This window comes from Ochotona curzoniae, unplaced genomic scaffold (genome assembly GCF_017591425.1).
Source record: "Ochotona curzoniae isolate NIBS_2020 unplaced genomic scaffold, NIBS_Ocur_1.0 scaffold_3890, whole genome shotgun sequence".
NCBI classification, from domain to species: Eukaryota; Metazoa; Chordata; class Mammalia; order Lagomorpha; family Ochotonidae; genus Ochotona; species Ochotona curzoniae.
Genome location: NW_024467115.1, coordinates 26,526,063 through 26,550,898, shown reverse-complemented (window position 1 = coordinate 26,550,898; position 24,836 = coordinate 26,526,063). Strand labels below are relative to the sequence as shown.

General features: G+C 37.9%; 1 long non-coding RNA gene across 1 annotated transcript in view; it reads left to right on the top strand.

The window, feature by feature from the left end:
* The window catches only part of LOC121145978, a 134,739-nt gene that overhangs the window by 6,003 nt on the left and 103,900 nt on the right, over window positions 1-24,836 (top strand). Inside the window, exon 2 of the long non-coding RNA XR_005882131.1 lies at window positions 5,021-5,048. This is a non-coding gene — a long non-coding RNA (uncharacterized LOC121145978). The remainder of the gene's footprint in view (window positions 1-5,020; window positions 5,049-24,836) is intronic.

Genomic DNA, 24,836 nt, shown 5'->3' with positions numbered 1-24,836 from the left:
CACACATTTATTGTGTAAGGGATTTTGCTTTCCTCCGTATGTTTTTGAGGCATGGGACTGTTGATTGAGACAAGATGAATCAACAGATTTTGGCCCAGAAGGCATGAGTTTATTCTGGCTTCCAGTATAAAGCAATATAAACTCTTAACCTGTCATGTAATCCATGAGTTTACGAACATATCTTTGTAAAATGGCAGCAATGAGGCAAGGCTTGAAGACGTGTTGTGGATGTAAAGTCAAATAGTAAATGCTAGAAAAAACAGTAATAAGAAAAGAAAAAATTCAAATTATATTTGTTCATTGTTGCAAAATATACGTATTCCTAAAAGAATCCTAACTTTTTCTAAAAAGGGAACCGATTAATGTTTTCTTTTATGATTGTATTTCCAGAATTGTATATGGTGAAAAAGATCTAAATCTTCAGAAATAATTTGGGGGTTCAATGTCATTCTCTCCTTTTTACCACAAATATCTATAATGATATAAGCATTCACTGTAGGTGTCAAGTAAAAATGGCAGTTAGAGAGTTCATCTCATAACTTAAGAATTAAAGATTATTGCATTTTAATTAAACCAAAAGTTGTATTGTTAACCTGCGTGCTTCCTGACAGCAATTTGATTTGTGGGCTGTTTTACATTTAAAATGAAAGATGGTGCATTGGAATATTATTGTCTGATGTTTATGACTTTTTAATTCTTTGTGAATTAGTTCTAGTTAGTTCTTATTAATTTCTAAATGATCAAGTTCCCGAGGTGCACAAAGCTCCATTCAGTTGCAAACCCTATTTTTCTCCCACAGAAAGTGTTTCCCTTGCCTGGGTGAAGAATCAGGGCTGGGAAAGGTGCTCTAGGGACCAGAGAATTTGGAAGGAAGACCTAGCAGTAACTGAACAGTGGAAGCCAAAATAATCCTGGCAAAGTCAAGCCCGTTTTTGCCTGCTGCCCCGAGCATGAGTGTTATGTCCAATTAGCAAACATAGCATCTGAGGTTTTCTTGGCTGCCATACAACTCAGATTGCTGCTTTAGTGGCAGCCGAATGATTATCAGAAGCACATTTGGGTGAAGGACAGAGACCCCAGAGAACACATGTGAAGCATTATTGTATCAATGTGCACGAAGTTTGCAATGAGAGGGAATCTTTCTTCATTTTCAAGTAAGGTGAACTCCTGACTTGAAATCCTCCCTTTATTGGTATCATTTTTATCTGTTGTAAAAATACTTAGCTGTGCTGTATCAGGTAAAGTTTTAGTCTCAATAATTTGCACATACTCGTTGTCCTAGTGGAGAAATGTTATTGTCTCCTGGGTCTCCGTTTCATCAGGTCGGGTCCTCCACACAGGTGACAAAGCTCCACCTCTCAAGGACTAAGTGATGGTCTTAGAGAAAACTGATTCCACTTACAGCGACCAAGAGGCTGTGAGCCATAGCCGTGGAATCCACAGATGTCTGCTGGGGAATGCCAACAGTAGAGCCATCTAATACAGCATCCCGTTTTCCACTTGTAAGACATGTGTTGGGAAGGACGTCTGTCACCAGCTCTTTAGACCTATGATAGTATTGTTTCCTTTGTGGTCTGCACTCACGGTCTGGGGTGAGTGATTTGAGCTCCGAGAAGCCTGTACAACTCCAGGACTTCATCTAGAATAGAAGGCACAGATTTGGGATCATGAAACTCAGTTTGGCTCAGACCTTTGTTCCTAACTCCAAGCATACATTGTATGATTCTCTGCTTTTGTCCCTCATTCTACTCTGGTGTTCCCCATGTCAAAGCTATGGAGTTTTTATTTCAATTATCTTATTTTTAAAATTTATTTATTTATTTGTTTTTAAAGATTTATTTATTTATTGGAAAGTCAGATATACAGAGAGGAGGAGAGACAGAGAGGAAGATCTTCCGTCCGATGATTCACTCTCCAAGTTAGCGCAACGGCCGGTACTGCGCCGATCCGAAGCCAGGATCCAGGAACTTCTTCCAGGTCTCCCACACGGGTGCAGGGTCCCAAAGCTTTGGGCTGTCCTCGACTGCTTTCCCAGGCCACAAGCAGGGAGCTGTATGGGAAGTGGAGTTGCTGGAATTTGAACCGGCACCCATATGGGATCCCGGCATGTGTTCAAAGCGAGGACTTTAGCTGCTAGGCCACGCTGCCGAGCCCTAAAATTTATTTATTTTATGATGCAGTTCCAGAAACTCAAGGCTTTCCCCTCCTCCTCTCCCTCCCCAGTTCCCATCTACACACTGCTTTTCTCTGTATTATTACAATAGTATAGTCCTTAAAAAACAGCCCATTATGCTGCTATTTAAATGTATCCTGACATTGTAGATATAGTGACAGAAAATCCAGCATCTTATTGTCAACATATACTTATCAATTTATTTGCGAGTCCATCTTTGATTTGAATTAGAGTTGCATAGTGCATTGCATCTTCACATCTCGATATGCTAGTCTGTATTATACAGATCCTCCAGGTGACAATATGCACATTGATGTTTATCCACGTATATATATTGATCTTGTATTTCACATGAAGATTGCCTTACATCAGAGAGATAAATAAACTGGTGCATCTACTCTATGGAATACTACTCAACCATTTAAAATAATGAAATTTTACCATCTGCAACTAAATCATCCCAACTAGAGACCATTAAGCTCAGTGAAATATGCCAATCCCAAAAGGACAAATATTATATGTTTTTCCTGATATGAGTTTTTCTTTTAGATCAGTCAATCACCACTAAGAGAAGTAGCAGGCTGCCCCTGCTTCTCCTACTTTCCAAACCCTTTGGAATTCTGTTACAGCTGCACTTACTGGTCACTGTGATGGCAATGGAGAGAGTGACCTTCAGATAATCAGAGAAGTCAGTTAAACTTCTTCAAGATTTATGTCATGGCATGAAGAAACAAATTATCTTCTGCTCCATACAGATTTGTTAAGCTGGCTACTGGCATTATCTGTTATTAGGTTATTTCTTATTTTAAAAAAAATTGTTTATCGGGGTCCGGCATGGTGGCGCAGTGGTTAAGGTCCTTGCCTTGCACTCCCGGGATCCCATATGGGCGCCAGTTCTAATCCCGGCAGCTCCGCTTCCCATCCAGCTCCCTGCCTGTGGCCCGGGAAAGCAGTCTAGGACGGCCCAAAGCTTTGGGACCCTGCACCCGTGTGGGAGACCTGGAAGAGGCTCCTGGCTTTGGATCGGCATAGCATGGGCCATTGCGCTCACTTGGGGAGTGAATCATCAGATGGAAGATCTTCTTCTCTGTCTCTCCTCTCTTTATATCCGCCCTTCCAATAAAAATAAAATAAATCTTATTAAAAAATTGTTTATTTTAAAAAGTTGTGTACGTAGTGGGGCGGGGGGTATGTTTTATCTGCTAGCTTACTCCCCAAATGCCTGCAATAGCTCAAGCTGGGCCAGTATGAAGCCTATAACTGGGAGCTTCTTTCTAATCTCCCACTTGGGTCCACATACCTGGACCATCCTCTTTTGCTTTCCCTGATGATGAGCAAGGAGCTGCATTGGGCAGCTGTGGGCAGTGCTGGCACTGCAGGCAGTGGTTTTATGCAGAACTTCATTGCACCAGCCACGGATAAGTTATTTCTGCGTCCAGCTTCAGCTTTCTACCTGGTGAGAGTAAATTTCATGACAGACCCTGAGCTGGGTTGGCTGGAAGATTCTCTCACCACAGACTTTGGTGGCTGATGTGCCTGTATAAGCAGCAGAAGATGGCCCAACTGCTTGGCATGTGGGAGACCCAGAAGAAATTCCTGGCATCTGCCGTTGGTCTAGCCTAGCCCTGGCTTTTGGGCCCATTGGGGAGCAAATCAGAATATGGAAGAACTCTCTTTGTTCCCCTCTCTCTCTGTAACTGTGCCTTTCAAACAAATAAATATTTTTAAATAAGAGGAAGAAGTCTTCAGTTACTGAACTTAAAAATATGATAGCTGATATATTTTCTTCATACATTTTGTTTTTAATAAATTCTACCTTTTATATTTGAATACTCACAGCAATACCAATTTATCATAGCAACTTATAAAGACACCCAGCTCATTGACTGGCAGGGTAGAGGTGAGGGTGATGCCCATTGGACCATATGTCCAGAACCCTTTCTTTTCTATAACAATGCCTTTATCAATAACTTGTAATTATATAAAATGTCAAAATAGGGTTGTGAGGACCTACTTTATTTTGGCTTTATTTAAAAAAAATAATACACATTTTCTCTCATATTTTCCTCAGTCTCCTCAATATCTCTTTTCTTGAGGCTGGCGTGGTTGGCGTAACAGGCTAATCCTCCACAAGCAGTGCCAGCTTCCCATATGGGCGATCAGCTCAGCTCTGTAACTTGCAGTGATTTGGGGAGTGAACCAGTAGAAAGATGATCCCTCTGTCTCTCCTCTCTCTGTAAGTCAGCCTTTCCAATAAAAATAAACAATGAACTGTTAAAAAAAATTCCCCTTTCTTGTGAATCCTTTGTGAAGGCTAAACATGACTCATCTTTAAAAGTTTATCTGCCACCTGTCAGATTGTTTATCTGTCGACATTTTTGTTTATAACTAAAATTTGCAAGACCTCTCATACTCTCAGATGCTAGGGTGAAAGTTGTTCAATTGGGGATATAAACATTTCGTTGTACCAATATTTGGGCGGGGGGCAGAGGTACTGTAATGCTAAAATTATTTTTGAATCTTTCAGTCACTATTTTTACTCATTGAAGATAAATGAAATGGAAATAATTTGTTTTTCAGGAGCACCTTCTCATCTTTTTATCTATAGATGAATACCCTACACATGTGTATTAGTATGTGGTATAAATATGTTTGTACATACTGTGTATATAATTTTATATTCTGCACTTTCTGGCCAAGCAAAATTGTTTTAATGAAAGTTCTCCAAAAACTATCTGTAATAGCCAGCTTTTATTATGTGATCTTTAAGTTTTTTAAATGTATTTTAAAGAGTATGAATAATGTTTTTGACATGAATTTTGATGTGCCGTGTTGATTATTTTGTAGGGGCAGATTTGTAGAGGAACTCTCCCAGGTGAGTGGCAACCTGTATGGATTTATGTACTATTTCCTCCATGTACCATGTCTAGGTAAAGTCATTCTGGGAAGATTTTCAGGTGATGAGGTCTTTATTTCATTCACACAACAGCATGAAGTGGAAGACGCAATGTCTTAGGTAGTGCTGTAAATTTCAAGTTCCAGATGAGATCTTAATGGGTTCAGGACTTTGGAAAAATTACTCAGTATGGCTCTGCTATAGTTTTTTTATTTGTAAAATTGGGGCAACTGGATTTTTTATAGCATTATTATTGGGAAAATATAAATATATTAATTTTATGTGATATCTATCAAAATTCATATGGTGACTAGTCGAGTTCTGAAGATATTATAGATATTAATTCTTCATTGAACAAGCAGCTTGTTATTACTTTTTTCCATTCTATTGAACGTGTATTTATTGAGGCATCCTTTGCTGTGTGGAAACTTCTCATCTGATGTAATTCCAGTTGTCTGGTTTTTATTTTGTAGCCTGTGCTTTTAGGATATTACCTAATAATCATTGCCAACACCACTGTCTTGAGGTGTATCCCTATGTTTTCCTGTGGAAAGTTTATGACTTCACATCTGCCACTTAGGTCTCTCACCCACACTGAGATCATTTTGTGTCTGGTGAGAGGTAGGCATCTATTTCACTCTGTGTGTATGGCTGGTTTGCCAACATCTTTATCTGACAGCCTGTCCTTTCTCTGTTGCGTGTGTTTGGCACCTTTGCCAAGAATCAGCACTTGGATTAATCTGTAGTCTGGGTATTGGATCTGTCTGTTGCTAATGCCAGTACAGTGCTCTTTTATTACTATAACACTGTAGCATGCTTTGAAGTCAGGTATTATGGTACTTGCAGCTGAATTTTTTTTAATTTGGAATTGCTTTTGCTGTTCTGTGTCTTTTGTGCTTACATTCGGTTAGTACTGTTGTGTTTTATAATTATGTAAAGAATGTCATTGATATTTTATGGGATTGCATGGCATTTGCAGATTGGAGCATTTTAATAATATTTATTATTTCAATCCATGTACAGGGAATATTTTTCCATGGAGTGTGTATGTGTGTCCGTAAAGGCTTATTGTGACAGTGCTGTATAATTTTCGTTTTGCTTCTTTGATTAAACTTATTCCTAGACAGTTCATTTTTGTTCTTATTGTAAATAAAATTTATTTCTTGATTTTTCTTTTCAGCTGTAGTATGATTAGTATATCAAGTGCTTCTGCCTTTTGCACATTTATATGTTCATTTTGAATCCTGCAACTTTAGTGAATTGGCTTATTCATTGTAACAGATTTTGTCTCAGTGTTTGTTTTTTCCAATGGAAAATTTTTGTTGTCTGAAAATAAGGGTTTTTTATTCCCTTCTTTATAATTTTGATGTTGTTTACATCTTCCTATCCCCTAATGGCTGATGCTGATACTGTCAATATTCCGTTGAGTAATAACAGTGAAAGTGGACATCTTTGGGGCAGGCATGATGGCATAGTGGGTAAAACTGCTAGCATCCTGTGGTTTGAGTCCTGCGTGTTACACTTCTGATCTGTTTCTTTGCTAATGCACCTGGGAAAGCAGCAGAAGGCGGCCCAAGTGCTTGGGCTCTGCACCCATACAGTCAATCCAGAGGAAGCTCCTGGCTGCGGACTGACCCACTCCACGTTGTGGCTATTTGAGGAGCATGTGGAAAATCTCTCCCTGTCTGTACCTCTCTCTGTAACTCAGCCTTTCAAATAAATAAATAAATCTTTAAAAAAGAAAGAAAAAAGAAAAGAAAGGAAGCAAGCAGGCCAATATTCTTCTCTTGATCAATATCTGAGGGGGCTTTTAGTTTTGCCCTGCAAAGTGTGATAATAGTTGTGGGTTTGTCATATGGAGCTTTTATCATTTCTAGGTATGTTTTTCATATTGATAATTTTGCTGAATGTTATTAAATATTTTCTTTGTATCTTTTTGGGTGGATTCTTTACTATTTTGTCTTAACCATTTTTAATCTGTTGTGTTTTTTAAAAAGAGAACAGACTTAATAGATTTTATAGATAAAGTTCTAAGAATATAATGATACTTCCTCCTCCCCTCTGTCTTTTTAAATTTTTGAATTGATATATTTAATTCACTTTATACTCAAAGACGTGGTGCTGCGCAAGCTAAGGAGTCCCAGCAGTTGAAAAGGAATGACAGCATTGTTCAGCAGGAATGTAGATAGGGCTATAAAAATAATCAAATCAAATGATGTTAATTTCCATCATTTATAGTACGCTTTTCTAATACTTTCAATTTATTACAAATCAGAGATTATGTGATATTTGGGTTTTTTTTTTTACTTCTCTTTAGTATTATCATTTTATGATTCAGTTCCATAGGCCCTGGGATTTCCCTTATCCCTTTCCCAATTCCCTCTCCCATCACTGAGCTCCCCTATATCATTACTATTGTATAGTTCTTCATACACAGTCATATGTCCATCATTGTGGGCATGGACAATGGTAGAGAGTCCAGCATCCATTGTGAAGATAGAGTAAACAGTTTCATTGGGAGTCCATCTTTGTCTGGAGTAGAGATGCATACTGCATTGTATCCTCACATCCAGATATGATAGTCTCCATAGCACAGTTACTATACCTCCCCTTAAGTGAAAAGCCACAATACAAAATCAACAACGGAAGAAAAATAAACATTTACAATGCCATGAAGTTAAATAACATGCTGTTAGATAGGATAGTCTCCATTACACAAAACAAAATCAATAACAGGAAGAAAACATCCAGGAGGGGCACATTTCTCCCAACAGGGTTGACCAAAAGCGATCTTCACCATGACACATGATAATCAAGCTCTCTTCAGTCAAACATGAGGAAAAGATCCTTAAATGTGTACATGAAAAAAATCAATTGACATATAAAGGAATGCTAAGTAAACTCACAGGAGACCTCTCACAGGAAACTCTACAGGCCAGAAGAGAATGGAATGACATATTCCAGATTCTAAAAGCAAAAAATTTCTGGCACAGGATAATATACCCAGCAAAATTTTCCCTTGTCTTTGACAATGGAATAAATTCTTCCACAGTTAAGAAAAGTTAAAAAGTATTTGCCTCTTCCAAACCTGCCCTACAAGTGATACTTAAAGATGTTCTCTTGACAGAGAAAAGGAATAGTGCCCACCAAAACCAAAGGCAAATGTGAAGAGCATCCCAGTAGAAAAAAACCAAAAAAACAAAAAACAATAGACAGGACCAAATTACCTATTCATATTAACCCTGAATGTAAATGGATTAAACACAGCAAACAGCATAGATTAATAGACTGGATTAAAAAGCAAAACCCATCTTTTTGTTGTCTACAGGAGACACATTTTACTAACAAAGATCAGTGGAACTATATCTCATGGATTTAGATTTTTTTTTGTTGGTGTCACCTATTCAAAACACTTTCTTCTCATTAAATTCTTCAGTGACTCATAGATCATGGGATAGCATCATTTTCTTCAAGAAGGTCTTTGTTTTCTTTTTAATTTCTTTAGCGACACATTAGTCATTCGGTAGCATGTTATTTAACTTTATGGTGTTGATATTTGTTTTTGGATTCTGGCTTATTTCACTAAGTATAATGATCTCCAGATACATCCACTTGATCGCAAAAGGATTTTTTTTTTTAATGACTAAAAGATCATTTTGTCTAAGTTCTGTATTTTCTTTATATAGTCCTCAATTGATAGTAATCAAGGCTGATTGTAAGCGTGGTAATAGTACAGGTAACTCTTTCCTATTCTAACTTCATTTCCTTTGAGTATATTACCTAGCTGGGTCATTTGGAAGAAAATATATTTTTAAGTTTTCTTAATTATTTATTTGAAAGGTGCAATTACAAAGAAAGAGAGAGAGAGAGGGAGAAAGACTGACCTTGGAATCACTGTTTCACTCTTCAGATGGCTGCACACAGGTGGGAGCCAGGAGCTAGGAATTCCATCTGGGTGCCAGGAGTACACTTCTGCTCTTATCACAGGCACATTAGCAAGGAGCTGCATGGAAAGTGGAGCAGCTGGAACTTGAATTGGTGCTCAATGGGATGCTAGCCTCACAGGCAGTGGTTTAAGCTGTGGTGCCACAGTGCCAGCCCATGAAGGTTCGAGTTTTAGAGGATTCTCTGTATCATCTTCCATAGTAGTTGTACAGTTTATATTCCCACCAGCAGTGTTTTAGGGTACCCTTTTCTCCATCTCCAGTGTTTGTTATTTTTTGATGTTTGGATGATGTAGCCATTCTAACTGTGATGAAGTGATACCTCATTGTTTTTATTGATGCTGAACATTTTTATATTGGACATTTCTATTTCATCCATTGTGAAGTGCATGTTCATGTTCTTGTCTTTTTCCATATTTGTTAGCTTGTTCTTTTTTTTTTTTTTTGCTGTTGAGTTCCTTAAGCTCTTTATGTATACTGAAAATTAAACTTTTATCAGATACATAGTATACAGATACCTTTTCTGATTCAGTCAGTTGCTTATTCACTGTGTTGAATATTTTTCTGGGCTGAAACTTCTTAGCTTGATGTGACTCTATTTATTTTTGTTCTTATTACCTGTGCATTTGGGGTCTTATCCGGGAAGTCTTTGCCATGCTATGGACTTGTGCATGTTTTCTCCTAGTAAGTGATAGTTTCAGATCTTAAATTCAGATGCTTGATCTATTGTGAGCTGATTTTTATAGAGAGTGTAAGGCAGGAATGTGGAATCTACCCTTCTTCTGGGAGTAATTTTAGTTGCTTTCAAAGGTTGATTGGTTGTAGATGCATTTGTTTTGTTTGGGGGATTTTTTTTAGTCTGGGCTTGTGTCTTGTTCTGTTGGTCTACATGTCTGTTTTTGTGTTGGTAATAGGCTGTTTTGATTATTACAACCTTGGCATATGCCTTTAGATCTGATATTATGATGCCTCTGGTTGCTTTGACTATTTGGAATCCCATTTGACTTTTAGGGTCACTGTTCTAGATCTGTGAAGAATGTCCTTGTTGTTTTGGTTGTATTTCATTGAATTTGTAAATTGCTTTGGGTAATATATATATTTTTATGATATTGATTCTTCCAATCCACAAACATGGAAGATGTTTCCTCTTTTTAGTGTCTTCTGTTTATTCCATTAATGCTTGATAATTTTCATTGTAAAGATCTTTCATATCCTTGATTTGGTTTATTCCTAAATATTCAAAGTTTTTGGTAGGCAGTGTGAACAGGACTGATCATAAGTTTTTTCTTAGCAGTGGTACGTTTTGATGTGTAAGAATTCTATTTATTTCTTTGTGTTGATTTTATATCTGCGGTTTTACAGAATTGTCTAATGATAGATGATTGCCAATAACCCACTCCCCCTTTTAAAGACTTAATTTTTATTGGAAAGACAAAGAGGAGAGAGAGAGAGAGAGAGACTTCCATACTTTACACACAGAGAGAGATCTTTCATACTCTGGTTTACTGCACAATGGCTGGAGCTGAGCTGATCCAAAGCCAGGAGTCATACCTTCTTTGTCCCATGTGGGTCCCAGGGACCCAAGTACTTGGCCCACTCTCCGTGGCTTTCCCAGGTTATAAGCAAGGTACTGTATTGGGACTGTATCAGCCAAGACTTGAACTGGTGCCCATATAGTATTCTGGCATTACAAGAGGAGAATTAACATGTTATGTCATGTTGCCAGCCCTTTCCAGTAGCTTCTTAATGGAATCTTTCACTTCTACTCTGTAATGGAGCAAGTTGTCTGAAAGTAAGGATAATTTGACTTCTCCCTTCCTGATGTGTATATCCATTTGATTTCCTTTTTTTGCATAATGGCTCTGGCTAAAGTTTCCAAAGCTGTATTGAATAATAATGATAAGACTGGATATACTTGTCTATATCCGCATCTTAGTAGACATGCTTCTAACTGTTCTCCATTCAAGATGGTGTTATCTATGGGTTTGCTGTATGCTGTTTCGTTTTTGCTGAAGTATTTTCCTTACATAACCAATATTTTAAGGATTTTTTTATTATAAAAAATGTTATGTTTTATCAAATGGTTTATCTGTTGAGAATAATTATTGAGATACCATATGGCTTTATCCTTCACTTTATTGATATATTATGTTGATTGGTTTGTATCTGTTGAAACAATGCTGCATCCCTGAAATAAATCCTACTTAGACTGGGTAGATAGTTTATCAGTTTTGCTTATTTTTTATTGTTCATAAGGCTCTTCATTTCATCAATTTTTTCTAATGTCCATTTTGTCTATTTTTCTATTTTATTTCTATCTTTGTTTATTTTTTGCTCCAATTTTTATTATTTCTTTCCTCCTACTAATTTTGTGTTTCCTTTGTTCTTGATTTTCTGGGTCCTTGAGATTAATTTCTTTGATATTGTTCTAATTTCTTCTTGGTTATAAATGCTAATTTCTATAAATTGAAAGGCAGAGTTACAAAGGGAAGGAGTAAGGGGCTGCAGGGGAGAGAAAAACCAAGAGAGAGGAAGAAGAGAGAGCGAGATAGCCTGTGTCTGCTGGTTGATTCTTCAGATAACTGCAGTGACCAGAGTGGATCAGGCTGAAGCCAGGAGCCAGGAACTCAGTTTTGTTCTCCCCATGGGTAGCAGGGACCCAGGTAGCTGAGCTATCTTCTGCAGTTTTTACAGGCACATTAACAGGGAGCTGAATCAGAAGTAGTAAAGCAGCAAGGACTCAAACTCATATGGGTTGCAAAAATTATGGGAAGTGGCTAACTCACTGGCTACAAGCTGGCCCAATAAACTTTCTTCTTTCAAATGCTTTCACTCTATCCTATAAGCTTTGTTATGCTAACAGTTTTGGTTTTTGTTCATTTCAGAAAATTTGTTACCTCATTTTTTATTTCTTCTTTGATGTACGAGCATTTTGTTCAGTATCCGTGTGTTTGTATACTTACTGTAATTTTTGTTATTTTTGTTGTTGTTGCTGTTGTCAGTTTTCCATTTCCATTCCATTATTTCATGACCCAGAATATAGTATATTCTATAGTGCCTATTTGATGCACTGATGTAAAGAACATGTGCTGTGAAATTGTGGGATGAAATGTTCTCTAACATACCTGGTCTATAGTGTGGACTGCGTCATCTGGATTTATTTGTTGTGTTGTTGATTTTTTCTTTTTTCATTTATCAGTCCATTGATGAAAGTGGGGTGTTACTATACATCCCCTTAAATGAAAAGCCACAATGCAAAATCAACAACAGAAAAATAGAAAATAGAAATTTATGCCTTGAAGTGGTTGTTCTATCATTGGGTGTATACATTTACTATAGTCACTATCTTATTGAATTGCTCCTTTTATCACTTTATAATGACCTTGTCTCTTTTCACAGTTTTGTGTTAGTCTATTTTGTTTGAAATGAGCACTGTTCCACCTTTTCTTTTTAAAATTTGTTTGCATGACATATCCTCTATCTTTCTATTTGTGGTCTGTATTGTTATTAATGAAGTATCTTGTATGCATGTATTATGGGTTTTATTTTTAATCCATTCAACCAGTCTGTATCTTTTAAACAGAAAATTTAGTCTTTTTATACTCGAGGTTATTTTCGATAAGTAATGATAAGGTCTTGCTGATTGTCCATAAATATTCTTTTTTGTTCGTTTTGAAGCTTCTTTTTTAATTTGGTGATTTCCTGTCTTCACATTCTTTCATGGTGCTGGGTATTTTTTTCTGTGTTTGTGGTACATTGTTAAGTATCATGTGGAAGGGTGACCAGGTGGTAACAGATTCTTTCAATTTTTGCTTGTGTTGGACGACCTTTGTTTCATGTTCATTTATTAATGATAACTTCTGTGCTTACTTTTGTTTTGGATTTGAACATCATATCTTCATTCTTTTCTGGTCTGTAGGGTTTCTTTTGAGAAATCTATTTGGAGAATCTATAAAATTAATGGGACACTTATCTCGTGTACATTTGAGGATATTTTAACTGTACCTGACCTTGTGAAGGTCTTTTTATAATTGTGTCTATCTGTATCTGTCTATGCACAACCTTGATTCGGATAGCCACCTCTTAAAATCAGAGATTTTCTGCTATTATTTCACTGCTTATGTTTTTTTTTAAGCCATTTTCCCACTATGCCATCAGAAACTCTGATGTGTACTTGGTCATTTAATCCTATCCCATAAACACTGAACGCTATTTTCTTTCTAACTTTTCCTCTTCCCCTTCATCCTTGCCTTCCACTTCTACCCTTCTCTTCCTCTCGCACCTCTTCTTCCCCCTCTGGCTCTTTTTTTTTTTTGTCTAAGATGTATCAAAAGACCTGTCTTCTTGATTGAATATTCTTTTTTCTTGCCTCACCAAGTTTGTTGTTAAAACTTTCAAATGTATTTTTTTTTATTTAGCTTATTTGGATCTTAGTATATATTATTTTTGTTTGATTTTTCCTTCAGTGACTATATGCTTGCAGAAGTTCTGATCTATGTTGTGTACAGATTTCCTTATTTCATGCAACTGTTTCTCTGGGTTTTTGAATAATCTTATAATCATTCATTTGAATTCTTTTTCAGGCATTCTGTCAACCTCTCCTTCACAATCCAATATTGATGTATTATTTTATTTCCTCCTGGGAGTCATGTTGCATTTCCTGTTCATTTTTCTTGCCTATGCATGCTGATTTTTTACACATCTGGGCAATCACTTGTTACTCTTTTCTTTGAAGTTTATATTCTTGGAAAGGCAATTCTTGCTAGGGGGATGCCTGAAGCACACACTGGAATTCCGGAGATGTGTGTTAGGTGAGACCAGGGATGTCTGACCACATGTGGGTGGGGCGGGAGTCCAGAGTGACACCCAGGTTGGGTTGGGCTTGGTGGAGCTCCTGTGGACTGTTGGCAGTAGGTGGAAAGGATATTGACACAGGCTGATGTGTTCACATTCCCAGCCCTTCTCTTTGCCAAGTCAAATCAGCTGATTCACTGCCTAGTGTTGAGCTCACGCGCATGCAAGCTTTACAGAGCACGGATGCATTGAAATGTGAGCCCTGAGCCTTTGGAGTGTTTTGTCCCCAGCACTTGGTGAACTCTGGGTTTCTGGAAATACAGGGCAGGTGCCCATGAAGCCAACTACAACCCGTGGGCTGTCCTCACAACTCCCAAGGTCTCATGGGGCAGAGTTTGCTGCTGTGTATCCTCTGTCCTCACTCATCAGTGGAGTTTCTGTTCTGTCTGTTCTCAGGTGACAATTTGTCTTCACCATTCCCCCGAGAGTGTAGTTCTTTGTATTTCTAGTATCTTTCTATGACTGGGAATGTAGTCTTGTTTTTTTGCTATCTTTCTATGACTGAAAACCATTTTCATTGTTCAACCTTTCTTCACCTTTCCAGTTAAATTTTGATATTTATTGATTGGTGAACATTGAGCCATCCTTGCATCCCTGAAATAAATCCCACTTGATCTTCTATGATCTTTTTGATGAGGTGCTGGTTTCAGCTTATTAGTGTTTTGTTCTGAATTTTTGCATTTATGTTACCCAAGGATATTAATCTGAAATTTTCATTTTTGGGTTGTGTCGTTGGTTGGTTTTGGTGTTCAAAGTAATCTTGAAGTCATGTAAAGCATTTGGCACAACTCTAGCCTTCCTAATATCTTGGAATAGTGTGAGCCTTATTAAAGTTACTTTCTCTTTAGATATTTTACATAATTTAGTTGTAAAACTATCAAATCCTGAACTTTTCCTGGATGAGAGATATTTAAGTACTGTCGCCAATTGTGTTACTTTCTGATTTGTCTGAATTTTCTATACATTCCTGATTTAAGCCTGATAGGTGGTATGTTTCCAGGAATTTATCCATTCCTTCAAGGTTTCCCCATTTGTTAACATGGTTGATAATAGTAATTTCTTGTGATCCTTTGTAGTTCTGTGATATCAGTGGTAACATCTTCTGTTTTATCTCCAGTTTTATTTCTTGAGATTTTTGTTGTCAGCCTTGCTGTACCTCGCCTAGCTATGTAGTTTGTGTATTTAAAACTAAACCAAACCAAAGGAAAAAAAATAAAACACAGCATTTAGAGTTTTTGATCTTTAGAATTTTTTTCTTAGCTTCAATTTAGTTTCTGCTTTGACCCTTTCCTCTTTGTAACGTTTTACTATAGTCCTTTCTTGCTGCTCTAGGTCCTTAAAATGCATCATTGGATTGTTTATTTGAAAGGGTCTTTTTATATCTACGTGCATTTGCTGATATCAGCTTTTCTTTTAGTATTGCTTTTACTGTACTCGTAGCTTTTGATGTGTTGTATTTTTATCTTCTTTTGTTTGAATACATTTAAAAATTTTTGAATTTGCTTCAATGAGCCTTTTTTCCATGTAAGAGTGTATAATTTAAATTCCATATATTTATGATTTTTCTGTTGTTTTCCGCGTTCCTGACATTTAATTTGCTTGCTTTGTTTTCTGAAAACAAATTTAGAATGACTTCATGTTTTTAAAATTTACTGAGGCTTGATTTATGAACTAATATGTGATATATTCTGGGTGATGTTTCATATACTAATGAAAAATGTGTAATTTATAGAACCTGTAATAGCTTGTTAGAACCATTTGCTATTGTGTGAGGGTCATTATTAGTGAGGGTCATACATTTAGTGAGGGTCAGATTATTACTTTGTGTCTGGGATAATCTGTCCATTGATGACAGTGGATGTTGCAGTGTCCCAGTAATATGAATTAAAGTCTGCCTCCCCCTTTGGTCTAATTTTTATATAATTGAGTTATTGCCTGCATGGATATTTGCATCTTCTTGCAGAATCAATCCTTTTACCCATACAGTGTCCTCCTCCTGGGCCTTTTTTTAAAAAACTGTTTTTCAATTAGAGTTTCATTTAAAGTTTAGTCTGTTCTATCTAGGGCCGGGCATGGTGGCCTAGTAGCTAAAGTCCTCGCCTTGAATGTGCCAGGATCCTATATGGGCGCCGGTTCTAATCCCAGCAGCTCCACTTCCCATCCAGCTCCCTGCTTGTGGCCTGGGAAAGCAGTCGAGGACAGCCCAAAGCCTTGGGACCCTGCACCCGTGTGGGAGACCTGGAGAAAGTTCCTGGCTCTGGGTTTTGGATCGGCACAGCACCGGCATGGCACCGGCTGTTGCACTCACTTGGGGAGTAAATCATGGGCTGGAAGATCTTCCTCTCTGTCTCTCCTCCTCTCTGACTTTGTAATAAAAATAAACAAATCTTTTAAAAAAGTATTCTGTCTGATACAGGCTTAAGCTACCTCTTGTGGTTTTGATTTCCATTTACATGGCTTTATTGCCCAACTCTTCATATTCACTTCTAGACTTGTATGTTTTTACATTATTTTTTTTTTTGAGATTTAAAAATTTTATTTGAAAGGCAGAGTTTATGGATAGAAGGCAAAAAAGAAAATGAGAGAGACAAGAGAAAGATTTTCCATCCACTGGTTCACTCCCCGAAGGGCACAATGGCCAGAGTTGAACTGACTCGAAGCCAGGAGCTAGGAGATGCTTCTGGGTCTCCCACGTGGGTGCAAGGACTCAAAACTTTGGGCCATCCTCTGTTGCTTTCCAAGGTTGTAAGCTGGGAGCTGGATAGAAAGTAGAGCAGCCGGCACATGAGCTGGCATCCATAAGGGATCCTGGCGCTTGCCAGTTAGGATTTAGCCATTAAGCCATCACACTGGGTCCTGTAGCAGTTTGGTTTATTAGTTGGTTAGTATTGTGTTTTCATAATGGTAAAATGCATGACTCTCCTGAAGATTTCCTTTAGAGCCAGTCTCGGTGATGATTCCTGCTTTTGTTCTTTTGGACAATACTTTATTTCTCCTTCACTTCTGCATGCTATTTTATTGGATAATAGTGTCCTTGGTTGGATATTTGGTTTCTTTCAAGATCTTGAATCTCATTTCTTTTTCTTCTTGCTGTATAATTTCTTCTGTGAAGTCTCCTGTTAGTCTAAAAGGCTTTTCTTTATATGTAACTTAACATTTTCTTTGCTCTATCCTTAAGATTTGCCTCTGGAGAATTATGCCTATGTGCATTGTTTCACTTATTTATGTGAATTATTTTTTTGTATTTTCTTGAATCTCATTAATTTTTTCAATCTACTTTTCAGTCCTTCCAAAGATTTTCTTCAAATCATGATTATTTCTAGATCATAATTGTGCATAGTGGCATGCTGTGTTTCTTGTGTTTCTATGTTGGTCAGTTCATTCATCTAATGTAGCAATTCATTCATTATTTGGTGTGGCTTTTTTTAGAAAGTCCTTTCTTTTTTTTACAGGAATGTTTGTTGCTTAGCCTTTGATTGTAGGTGAGCCTAAAATGCAGTGTATGAGTTCTTTGCTCGGGTCACCCAACATCCACTAGTAAGAGATGCAGAAGGAGACTGCCTATAATCTGCTCCTTTGGACTGGGTATTGGCTGTCGCTGGAGTTGAGCCCTAAGAAGCAGAGGGGGATTTCCTTAGATCATAGAGAATAAATAGGTGTGGCTCCAGGGCTTGTGCTCAGCAGTCCTACAGCTGTAGGATGCGGAGATAAGCTGGCCTTGCTCCTGAGTAGTGCACTTGTTTCAGCTACAGTGTCTTCTGGTATCAAGAGGCTGCCTCCTTTGCCCTAACTCAGAATGGCACTTAGTTGAAATTGTACAATTTAGAGCTGGTTTTTTTTTTTTGGTATAAGATGACAGATATGGGTCTTCCTTCTTATCTCTGCAGGGTGTTATCCGATTGTCTCAAAAGCATTTGTTGAAGAGACCAAGCTTTTTCCTTGAATTGTTTTCAGTTTTCTTGCCAAATATTAGTTGGCTGTCCATATGTGGGCTCCCTTCTGGTGTTTCTATTCTGTTCCATTGATATTCTCTGTTTTGGTATCAGTACTAGACTAGCTTGATTATTATTCTTCAGGATGGCTTTGGTTATCTGTGGTGTCTTGCGTTTCCAGATGAAGTTTTGTATCTTCTTTTCTATTTCTGAGAATGCTGTGGGGATTTTGATTGGGATAACATTGACTCTGTATATTACTTTTGGTAATATGGGCATTTTGATGATGTTGATCCTGCCAATCCAGGAGCATGATAAGTTTCTCCATATTTTAATGTCTTCTATTTCTGTTTTTTTTAATCTTTTGTATTTTCATCATAGAAGTATCCCACATCTTTAGTTAGGTTCATTCCAAGGTATTTGAGATTCCTCTCCACTATTTTAAATGGGGCTGTATTTACAACTTCGTTCTCAGCCATGGAGCTATTTGTATGTATTAGCACCATCGATTTGTGTCCATTAATTTTGTATCCTGCTATGCTGCCAAATTCTTTTATGAGTTCCATTAGTCTCTTGATTGTGTCTGCAGGTTCTCCTATTTAGAGGATCGTGTCATCTGCAGTGAAGGATAATTTTAATTTTTCATTTCTGATTTGAATTCTTTCAAATTTATTTTCTTGTCCAATAGCTCTGGAAGGACTTCAAAACTATATTGAATAGCAGTGGTGAAAATGGTCATCCCTGTCTAGTTCCAAATCTTAGTGGAAAAGCTTCTAATCTTTCCCCATTTATTATGATGTTGGCATGGAAAAAACTCAGATGTCTATCCAAAGAGGAATGGATGAGGAAACTCTGGTATATCTACTCCATGGAATACTACTCAGTCATAGAATGAAATTCTACGATTTGCAAAACAAAAATGGTCCCAACTACAGACTGTATGCCCAGTGAAATAATTCAATCCCCAAAGGACAAATATCATATGTTCTCTCTGACATAAGGCAACCTCTTTTCAAAATGGAAGATCAATAGCCCTTTCAATTTTTTTTTTAAAGATTTATTTTTATTATTTTTTTTATTGGAAAGGCGGATATACAGAGAGGAGAGACAGAGAGGAAGATCTTCCGTCCGATGATTCACTCCCCAAGTGAGCGCAATGGGCCGATACTATGCCGATCAGAAGCCAGGAGCCTCTTCGGGGTCTCCCACGCGGGTGCAGGGTCCCAAAGCTTTGGGCCGTCCTCGACTGCTTTCCCGGGCCACAGGCAGGGAGCTGGAAGGGAAGCAGGGCTGGCGGGATTAGAACCGGCACCCATATGGGATCCCGGGCGTACAAGGCGAGGACCTTTAACCACTTGCGCCACCATGCCGGGCCCGCCCTTTCAATTTTTAAAATTATATTTTGATACAATTTGGTTGGTGGTGGGCTCTCCCTTCCCCCAATTTCCTTCCCCTCCCTTCTGTTCTCCCCTCTAGGTTCATAATGTGTCCATCATGAATTTTCCCAAGTCCATCATGAGATATCATATGTTAATCTTACTCTGTGTTAATCAGTGTTGCTTTGTCTACATATCCTGGGATTTGATATTTTTGGTTTTATTTTCATTTCTTCAAAAAAGTTTTTTTATTTCTTCCCCGACTCATAGATCACACAGTAACATTGTTTACTTCAAGAAGGTTTTTTTTTTTTTTCATTTTTTCCTTTTTTTTTTTTTTTAGTGGCACATTGGTCATTCAGTAACATCTTATTTAACTTTATGGTGTAAATTTTCTATCTTTCTTCCCGTTGTTGAATTTTGTTTTATAGCTTTTCATTTAAGTGGATATATAGTAACTGTGTAATAGAGACTATCATATCCAAGTGTGAAGAAACAATACTGTATATATCTCTACTTCCAATTCAAGTATAAAGTCCCAATGAAACTGTTAAAAATATATCTTGACAATAGGATGCTGGATTGTCTAACATTGTCCATACCAACAATCTCAGGATTCACTTAAATAGTAGAATAATGGACTTATGACTGCTTGTGAAGGACTATACTTTTGTAATACCATAGGGGAAATCAGTGCACAGGAAGGGGTAAAGAAAATCCAGATTCTATGGAACTGTATCCTAGAATAATAATAATAATAAAGCAAAAAAAATTGATGAAATCAAATAAAGTTTTAGCAAAAACGTGTATGATAACAGTCCGAGTGTGAAGCTTATCGCAGTCATTGTTTTAAATTATTTTAAAACCACGCTTGGCATGGTGACTAAATTATTGGCATGTGCCAGGATCCAATATGGGCGCCGGTTCTAATCCCAGCAGCTCTACTTCCCATCCAGCTCCCTGCTTGTGGCCTGGGAAAGCAGTTGAGGATGGCTCAAAGCCTTGAGACCCTGCACCCATGTGGGAGACCTGGAGGAAGTTCCTGGCTCCTGGCTTCAGATCTGCTCAGTTTTGGCTGCTGTGGCCACTTGGGCAGAAAATCATTGAGTGGAGTCTCTTCTTTTCTGTGTCTCTTCTCTGTATATGTGACTTTCCAATAAAATAAATAAATAAATGTTTAAAACCTAACGAGGACTGTAGAATTGTCTTGTTGTTGGGATTGCCAGTATGTAGTGAGGCAAGAGCTGCCAGGAGGCTTCCACTTACCTTGACCTGGCGAGACTGACTCACTCTGACGAGGAAATCAGGGTAGTACACGGTAATGGAGTCTGAAACTTGTTCCAGTCATCTTTCCAGACTGCGTTCAAACCTGGTGAGGCCTGGGATTCTGCTGTAGTTACAATTGACTGGTGTTGTTGGGGGTCATGGAGATTTCCACTTACCTTAGCGGGGCAAGTTGGGGTCCCCACTTGGGAAGTCAGGGACTGAGCCACAGTGTGCTGTGGATCCTCCGGCTCTGACACCTTCCGAGCCTCGGTGCCATGTAGAGCGCCTGCAGTGCTTTGCTGAAGGTTGCCCTCCGTCTCCTTCAGCAGTCACCTCTCCTGTGCTGTTCTGGGTCTTGCAGGGGCAGAGCTGGGTGCCGGGCCTCTATTAGCTGTTTTGGATCTCTTCCTCTATTCTTGTTATGCATAGAAATGAAGGTATTTCCATTAAATCACCATCTCCTTAACCCCGAGCTGGGTTTGCTCCAAACCCTGGACTCCATGTGAAGAAGCAATTCAAGGGGGAGATGTAGATAAGAGACACATGTGTACAGGGAAAAAGATTCATTTGCGAGCTTGACACTTTAATGAATAAGGCAGTAACTTTGCATAACATTTTTTAGTTTGTTCTCTTTTCAGTGTTTCTTCCTAGTTAACTTCATGTTTGTATTTTTTTTTTTTTTTATGATAACGCCACAGAACTGGAACTGGGCTCTCTGCATATCATATCAGAAAGCGTTTAATGTCAATTTGCTTCATTATCAATGACATTATCTTGATTACTTAAATAATTTGTTTGTCAGGTTAATCTACTGTAAAGTTACTTTTCCTTTATAATTAGTAAGTAATTTGTGAGAAGTTATGTAGGAACTATGTAAATATTTTGCACATTATACACAGTTTCATCTGCTACACTGGAAACTATTGAAGTGGTTCCTGGCTTGGGGGATGTGTTTCTATGTAATGTTAGCACGCTTTTTGTTGCCCATGGGAAAGCTACCAAACCTGGATGCCTCAGAACCTGCATGGGAGAAAACTACTCACCAGCCTGAACTGCCTGTGCTAGCATCTTATTTGTGTCAGGAATGCATGCAATTTTCTTTGATCAATTTCCTTTCTTGTGTCTGTCCTGCATATCGCATGTTTAACTGGTTACTAATTTTATATCTTACGGTTGTCTGAAATTAAACATATATTCCTCATTAAATTTCTTTTTTTTCACATACAAATTGTCTTCCTCATGCACATTACTGAAATTATGTAACTGTTACTGACTACCTTTTTATTCCTTTGGCCTGAATCTATTTTAAAGAACAATTTCTTGGGCATGAATACTCTATTTCTTGCCTATCCAGCCATTCCTCTTTATTCTCTTCTCTCTGCCAGGATTAATGCAATAGCATAGAGAATTGTTTTTTCAATTTTTAGTCTTGCTTCCCTTGAATCAATTATCGATTATAGTTCCATGTTTACTAGTTCAATGATGTCATCTGAAAAATAGTGATACTGACAATACATAGTTTATGGAATTTTTTGTGAGACTTAAGGTAATGCAAGTCAAAATTTTACTATGATATCTAAGATATACTTGTTTATTGTCAACAATGCTAAAATTCTCATCACGTTCAGTGTTAGATATTGTTTTATTTTCATGTCATAACTTCTTAAAATTTCTTGGTGGATTATAATTGATTCTAGAGTGAAATTAATTTCCTTAGTGAGCATGTGTAATATTCTAGAGTTTGGTGCTTACCAAACTGTACATTTCTCTGATTGTCCCTTTCATAGAAGGTATATCAAAGGACCTATAATTTCCTGAAGATGCCTAACTCTTCCATACCTGTTTGTGTTTTCTGATGGTTTTACATCAAGCACTGTGTTGCATCATAATCTCTCTGACTCTTAGTATGTGTTAGGGTTCTTGCAAATTTCAGCTCATGTATTACCTTCTTTAGAAATTTTTTATGATGTCCTCTCATTTAGTTTAGGAGTATTTTCTATGTACTTTTATAATACTCCGTTTTCTAATACTGTGGCTACTAGGAAATATGCCATAAATGTTTATTAATAATATAAATATGTTTTTAGTATTTTCCTGATTCATGTTTAGGAATTATCCTACTATTGTGGGCTTTATTGATTATGTTTATATGAATCTTTACCCTGTTTATCATGTCTAATAGGAATTTGCCCGGTGAGTTGGTTATAGCAAGTTAATATTTTGAAAATTTAAATTAAGAGATAAAATTATGAATGATTAGTATACTACTTATAAAATATTCAACATGGGAGCTAGAGTTCATGCCTTAGCAAGGAAAAAAAGAAATTAAAAAGATAAGTATAGAAATATAGAGAAACTGTGGTAAAACGGAAGCAGAGAAAATGATGTTGGTTCTGCAGAGAAAAGGATGAAAGTAATACTTGGGGAGCAGCAAAGCCAAAACAACAAGGCGCATGCCTTGAGTATTTCAGCTTATATTTATTCACTGAAGTTGAAAATTTTCTGCACGTGGCAGAGAAACAATTCATGTTCTCATGGCACCTGGACTTTCTATCTTTATGGTCTTAATAATATGTGATAGAATTCACCTAAATAATAAGTAGGCTAATAGAGTAAATTTATTAGAGAAGTGAAGCTGGCATTACTTCACACATACTTATTTTTTTCCAGATTTATTTATTTTTATTGGAAAGTCAGATATACAAAGAGGAAGATCTTCCATCCAATGACTTACTGCCCCAGTGGCCACAATGGCCAGAGCTGAGCCGATCTGAAGCCCAGAGCTTCTTCCAGGTCTTCCACGCTGGTGCAGGGTCCAAAGGCTTTGGGCCATCCAGCACTGATTTCCTAGGCCACAAACAGAGAACTGGAACAGAAGCGGGGCTGCTGAGACATGAACTGGCGCCCATAGGATCCACCTGCATGCAAGGCAAGGCCTTTGGTCACTGGACTTTGCCCACTACGTTCATGTCTTACATGCCCCTGGGTGCCATATGGGTGCCGGTTTGTATCCCAGCTGCCTACTTCCGATCCAGGTTCCTGCTTGTGGCTTGGGAAAGCAGTCCACGATGGTCTGAAGCCTTGGGACCCTGCACCTGCACGGGAGACCCGGAAGAGCTCCTGGCTCCTGCTTTCAGATCGTTTCAGCTCTGGCCATTGTGACCTCATGGGGAATAAACCGGTGGATGGAAGATCTTTTTCTTTCTCTCCTTCTCTCTGTGAATATGACATTTCGATAAGAATAAATAACTCTTCAAAACAAAAAAAAGCTGAAGTCGATGCAGTGTGTGCCTAGGATTCTTATATTTTGTCCAGAGTGGCAGTGATTGATAATGTTTAGACACAAATCACCTTCTGCAGCAGACATTGAATGACAAATGCAAGAAATCAAAAAGGTGTTCTGTGTTTCAAAGATTATTATGTGTAAATAAAGGAAATAGTCTTGCAAAGGTTAGCCTTAAATATTTTTGAGGTCCAATACTCCAGAAAATATATTCTCTCATGTTTATTTATGATGTCTTTTTGGTTGTTTTTTTTTTTCAGTTCTTTTTCTTTTTGTCTCGGCTTTATATCTCACACATTTATATTTCTGAAAAAATAAATTCCTACAAGTTTTAGAATAAAAAGACTTAGTTGTCCAAAAGTTTGAATACAACCTGAGGTGCATTTTGCCAGAAAAACATTGAATGAAATGTTAAGGTCCAAGGTTCTAGGCTCAGTCCTGCTGCTGTTTAACTGTATAACCTTTTCAAGCCAGTTGACTGGGAGCCTTCCACTTCCAGTTATCACATCGCGAAAGCAAGAGTCATAATCATGTTCTTGTTTATATTGCAGCAATCAGATGCACACTTTAAAAATGCAAACTGTTGGGGCTAATCCTGCACCTTCAAGCACCAACATCCATATGAGTCCCAGCTGCTTCATTTCTGGTCCTAGCTGCTCCATTTCTGATCCCATTCTCTGCTTATGACCTGGGGATGACTCAGGTCCTTGGGCCTCTGCAGCCACATTGTAGTCCGGCAGCAAGGGGCTTGGTGCTCAGAGCCTAGAGTTATACACTTGGGCTACTAACTGATGGTAGATAGCAGCAGTTCATCAGCAGCAAGCTAAGGAACTTTTAAGGACTGAGGATCACAGTGGCATGGGGAAGAAGGATTTGAGACAGGTCTATCAGCAAACAAAGTGTTTCCCTAGCAGGCACCTTTCTTTGACCTGTTATCTAAACTTGAGGATTAGGGAGTTCATTGCCTGTGCATTCCCATATTAACTGCTTCAGGACCTTTGCCCTGAATGCTCTGAGCTTTGTCAGGATTACAGTTGGTTTTGGTTTCATACCAGGATAAATTTCCCATTGTACTCTCCTAATCAGCTGTCTTCCTACGGGAGACCTGGGAG